This window comes from Callorhinus ursinus, unplaced genomic scaffold, assembly GCF_003265705.2.
Source record: "Callorhinus ursinus isolate GAN/ISIS: 27379988/994484 unplaced genomic scaffold, GSC_fseal_2.0 scaffold5, whole genome shotgun sequence".
Classification (NCBI taxonomy): domain Eukaryota; kingdom Metazoa; phylum Chordata; class Mammalia; order Carnivora; family Otariidae; genus Callorhinus; species Callorhinus ursinus.
Window position 1 is genome coordinate 14,051,501 of NW_027397067.1, and position 6,000 is coordinate 14,057,500.

Here is a 6,000-nt window from a genome sequence, read left to right on the forward strand (position 1 = left end):
GGTGGTTAATCTCCTTAGGGTTTTTTGTTTGTTTGTTTGTTTTCCACTCCTTAATGACCAATTTTTTTGCATACTGGACTCTCATTTAATGGTTCAATAAATATAATACACTTGTGTTTTTTGTTGCATAATGAAGTGCTCTAGTAAGTAAAATAACTTTTTGAAGTTAATACATTCACAGGCTGGTGCCTGGGTGGCTCAGTTGGTTAAGCGACTGCTTTTGGCTCAGGTCATAAACCCAGAGTCCAGGGATCGAGTCCCACATCGGGCTCCCTACTCAGCAGGGAGTCTGCTTCTCTCTCTGACCCTACCCGCTCTTGGGTTCTCTCTCACTCTCTCTCTCTCAAATAAATAAATAAAATCTTTAAAAAAATATATACTCACAGGCTCCCAAAACAGCTCAAATATCTCACATTTCCACTAATACTATTAATAAAATTACATTGTAAATTCTCTTTGTAAACTTGTAGTCTAGCCCCAAAATGAGCTTTAACCCACTGAATGAATCTCCTTGATAACACATGCAATTTTTAAAAGAGTACAGACTTTCAGTTATAAGCTAAGGTCTGAGGATTAAAAGTATAACATGGTGATTAAAACTGATAACAATGTATCATATAACTGGTAAGAGAATAAATTCTACTGCTAAGAAAGAACTTAAATGTTCTCACACACAAGAAGAGTAAATATGAAAAGTGATTACTGTGTTAATTAATTCATGGGGGAATCCTTTTACAATGTATTCACATGTCAAATCATCACATTGAATTCATATCTTACAATTTTATTTGCCAATTTTATCTTAATAGAACTGTTTAAAAAGTTTTAAAAAGATTATATAACTAGCAAAAAATTTAACTTAGATTTAAAATATTTAACAAAATTATTAAAATTATAGATATTCCACATAGCTTCTCAAAGCCCTACATAAAAGTGTGAAATATGTCAGGTCATGATTATCAAAATTAATATATTTATTTTCCCCAAAATAATTTTGTAGAATTTCAGTTATTAAACCTTTCTTGGTATGGCAATTATAAATACAAAGAAAAGGTCATAAATTAATGATCTGGAGCTATATTATAGCAGTTGGCCCGAATAAGCCAGGTAACAATCATACCATAACAGAAAATTTATTGAAAACATCTTTTAAACAAGTCTTTTTGTCACTATTACATTTCCCAGTTGAATCTAACATTTTCTTTCATTCTAGTTGCAAGTTTTTAAGTAGAGATAATAACAATCACTTTGCAAAGCTATTATAATTAGAAATACTACATGAAATATGTATTCCAGAGTGTTCAATAAATGTCTGCTGTTTTTATTTGCATACCCAATTCCCCCCCCCATGCACTTTCTTTTATCATTTGTTTCCAAAGAGCAGAATGATCAAAGTAAGGATTGGCACTACTGTGCCTCCATCATAAGAACAATGTGAAGATCATGGGGCACCTGGGTGGCTCAGTCAGTTGAGCATCTGACGCCTTTGGCTCAGGTCATGATCCCAGGGGTCCTGGGATCGAGTCCCGCATCAGGCTCCCTGCTCAGTGGGGAGTCCGCTTCTACCTCTGTGCCTCCTCCCACCTCTCCACCCCCGCTGCCCCCTGCTCATGCACATAAACGAGCACTTTCTCTCTCTCTCAAATAAATAAATAAAATCTTTAAAAAAAGAGAGAGTGATGTGAAGATCAAAGGTATTGATGATGGAAGTAAAAGTGTTCTAAACCTCAAGGTTTGTGTAGACATACTGGCATAGACATCTTAAAGACATGGGTGGGAGGTTATTGCTCCTACCATAGAGTGACAAGCCAGAGAAGACATCAGCTGAACCAGGCGAAGCAAGGCTGCAGTTTTTAGCTTTTGATTCAGAAACTGGATATTCTCCTAAGATGATCAAGCAAGTAGAACTCACAGTGAACAAAAGCATGACGATGATGTAGGAATCAGGTTACCTAATTACTTATATTTATAATTAGAATTTAAAAAAGCAAAGGATTCAGAGCATTTCTATCTTCTTGCTACCATTCTTACCTGTAGAAAACACTATAAAGAATCTGAAATATGAAAATATATTGGAAGACCTCAAAATGGCTTGTGTTATCAAGATCAAGCTTTTAAATTATTTGTGCAGATGGCTAATTTACCCCTTCTGTTTTGACTTTTCCTACTTGCACTCTCAAAATTAGGAAAATGCCTTACTATCTTTCTCAAGTACTGATTATCCTCAACTAAGAAATGCTGAAGAGCAGTTTACCCTTAAGAATCAGAATAAATGCTAGTGAATGTGTGTGGGGGGGGGTTGTTTTTGGGGAACAGAAAGTAGCAGAGGAGTGGGAAATAAAGAAATGGAAGAAAACCAGCTTGAACAGCAAACAAATGTCCTTAATGATGCATAGGCTCATGTTTAGTGCCACCTAACTCTGGAATTAGAGAGTATGTCATATTTTATACCCTCCATTCTAAAGCAGGGAACTATATCTCAAAGTTTGTATTTTCTCTTTTTAAGGAATTATTTTTCCATCTCTATTTAGAAATACTCCTTTCACATGTATTTTTCTTTCTTGTCCATAGGATTTTATAACTTTTTCTTTTATTCCATGCTCAAACTTTTCTCTTCTTAATTATATTCAAATAAATTTTCTTCACATTTAAAGTCCTTCTTCCTATGCTTATTTCTATGTTCTCATTTTCACCTATTTCAAATTCCAGGTATCTTTTTAATTTTACCTTGTCTCTGGGACTCTTATCTTATTTCACAGCCTGGATTATAACCTTATTTCCATCACCTAGTTAGTCATTTCATTTAACTCCTTTTTTTAAGGATTGTGTAAATGAACCATCCCTTTGTCTACTAATATCTTCAACACTCAGAATGTACAGAACATCCAACTTGGCCTCCCCAAAAAAGCCCAGGAAAATCATCAAGATGCCATCAGTGGCATTCCTAGAGGCAGGAACTATTATTCTCATCTATCCCCAAAAGTGAAAAGGTATATGAAACCAGGCAGAAACTATTGCTTCCAGAATGTTTATCCTTACATGGGCTAAAAAAGCAAATACTCTTCTTAGACTAAACTGAATATCCATTTTATTCATAGAAAAAGCATTTGAAAAATAACACTAATTCTCTAAGTGCATTATTACGTTGCTTTAAATGATCCGCAAGGGGGTCTGAAAATTTAATTGGATTCCCTGCAGTTAAGAAATTATATCAGGAAGCAACTTAATCAAGATCTTTTGCTCTTTGGAAGAGCAAAGACATTGAATAGTTTTCCTTTGTTACTCACATGCACGCATGCCTATATCCATTTAAGGAATGCCAACATAGAACAGTATTTGTCATTTCCCTGTTTATAGAATTGTCTACTCATAAAATTTTAAGCAAAGGAATGGATTAACTATTCAGCAATATTGAACCCTTCCTGAATCCTAAAATGAATTAATGCCTTAAAGCATGATTTCTTCATTTCATATGGCAAATTATCCAAATTAAGATGTTTTTGAGAGTAACTTGGAAAGGTTATGGGAAACCATTGCCATGCTTTTCTCATATTCTGTTTCAACTTATGAAGTTAATTAGTCCTAGATAGAGGAAACTTTCATCTTTTCCAGAGAAACATCTCCTTTCCTAGCTGACCCTCTCAGAGAACAGGTCAGCAATGCTGCAGCTTCTCCAGCTACACCCAAGTGGGTAAATTCAATTCAGGCTGTCATGCGGAGTCCACTGAAGCCTTTTTCCTGGCTTTATCAGAGAGCCCTGTACTTTGTTGGTTTGGGATATTACAGTGGCCTATTAATAAAACTAGGAAGCTGGCTTCTCATTTGGCCACAAAATTCTTTGCTTGTAAGTGACTAGACCATGTAAAGGTCAACACATGGTGATATGGCAGGTAAAACTTCTTCTAATTTAGGTACAGACAGAGCTGGGTTGAATTCCCAATTCAGAGACTACCTAACAATGGGAAACTAAGAAGTTTAAGTCCACTGAGCCCTGGTTTCTTAATTTTAAGTTCGGGTAATTTAACTGTAATGACTGTTTGAAAATTACAGATAATTAGCATAAAGTGCCTAGAATAATGCCTTATAAACAACATATACAGAATTTGATAAGAGCAGCTGATTAGGTGTGAATAAAAATTAGTCTTCTTAATGGCTTGTGATAATTTACTACATTCATCATTTACCATATTCATTAGGAGTTAACAGGGAAGAAGAGTTACAAACAAAAATTTACTTGGAAAAAGAAAATAAAATTTCCAAATCATGAAATAAACCCTCGCTCCAAATAAAATCTCCAACTATTAAAGATGGAAATAGTCTAAATGTCTAAAATTCAAAATTACAGGTTTTGTATATCAAAGATAAAAATTATTATTGTGAAAAGGCACTTGCAATGTTCCAAAGTAACTCAGAGGCAAAAACGAGCATTCCGTTTGGAAAAAACATTAAAGTATAGCAAACACACATTGCATTTTTTTCTAGTACCAAACCATTGCAAAAAGTTGATATAGCTCTGCGGAATCTGGGTGGCTCAGTCAGTTAAGTTGAATTCTTGATTTCGGCTCACGTCATGATCTCAGGGCCCTGGGATGGCTCTGTGCTCAGCTGAGAGTCTACTCCAGATTCTCTCTCCCTCTTCCTCTGCCCGCCCCACTCCCCCACCCCGCCCCGCTTGTGCTCTCTCGTCTCTAAAATAAATATATCTTTTTTAAAAAGTCTATATAACTTAGAAGATACGTAGGAAAAGTGAATTAACTTCAGAATTCTGTGCTAACAGGTTATAATTTCTTCTATTAAATAATACACTAATGACAGTGTAGCCTGTGAGACGGTTTTTTGATTTTCGTTTCTATAAAGGAAACCATTATTTTCATCAGCTACTTACCTAGGCAACAGAAAGCTTAAGTTGAGCGATTTACTTTTTCCTCATGCAAATTATTTTCAGTCCGGTTCAGAAAGCACCCCCAACTGGCTCAGGCTCACCCGGAATTCCAGGCGACCTCAGGAGGCCAGCAAGTGCACTTCCCGAGGACCCTGGGGCCTCTTCCGGGTCGTCTCAGGATGATGAGCGTATCCAACACGCACCCACGCGAGCCCCTTGGCTGAGCTCTTCTCGCGATGTTAGAGGAGGTCCTCGAGCAGAGGTAATTGCCACGTGCCGACTGGTTGCCCGGAGAGCACTCACAGGCTCCTCCCCTCTGTCCCCTGCCTTGGAACCTCTCCACACCAGAAACCCTTTTAGGTAGGCAGCGTTGAGAGAGCAACGTGTTGTTGAGACCACGTGGACTATACACGCTTGTTACACGATAAGCCCGTGCAAGCCTCTGTATAAACAAGATTTAGGTCGGCAGGCAGGCATGGTGATCTGCTGGACCTGTGGCCGTGCAAGACAAGTTTTGTAAGTTCCTTTGCTTGTGAAACCGGCCACGTACCAATCTGGAGTGACCTGCCTCTTTCTTCAGGCTCTCCTTGCCCTCCGTGTACTGGTTTTGAATTTCATCTAGGGACTCTCCCAAGGTTGCAAATCAACATGTTTTATTGTATTTGGTATCACATACACATTTGGATATTTGTTATATTGTTGTCCCATTCCAGGCAGAGAGACTTGGAGCTTAAATAGGTTAACTCACCTGCCCAAGGTGAGGGATTGATGTAGCAGGGCTAGAATACAGATCCAGATCAGTCTGTCCCCTGAGCATCCACTCTTGGCCACCTGGACAGGTGCTGTTTCCATCACTGAGGACCTTGGGTCACTTGAACACTGCCTTCCACTGCAACAGAATGACTGGCCTCAACTTCTTGATGAAAGATTGCACAACAGGTTTGCATGAGGATATTTAAAATGAAAGTTTAGATTGCTGATTTGGTAAGTTAATTTTTTCGAATATAACCTTTACTGTGATATTTTTCTCTATAAGCGCTTGTTTAGTTGCATCCTACAAATTTTGAAATGTTGTATTTTCATTTCTGATTAAAAAATATTTTGTAATTTACTTTTCT

General features: G+C 37.4%; 1 long non-coding RNA gene across 1 annotated transcript in view; it reads right to left on the reverse strand.

The window, feature by feature from the left end:
- LOC141372721 (uncharacterized) overlaps nt 1–4,994 on the reverse strand; it is a 187,167-nt gene extending 182,173 nt beyond the window's left edge. The window contains exons 1-2 of the long non-coding RNA XR_012378120.1: nt 4,886–4,994; nt 1,795–1,884 (exon numbers count right to left, since the gene is read on the reverse strand). This is a non-coding gene — a long non-coding RNA (uncharacterized lncRNA). The remainder of the gene's footprint in view (nt 1–1,794; nt 1,885–4,885) is intronic.
- Between the last annotated feature and the right edge of the window lie 1,006 nt (nt 4,995–6,000).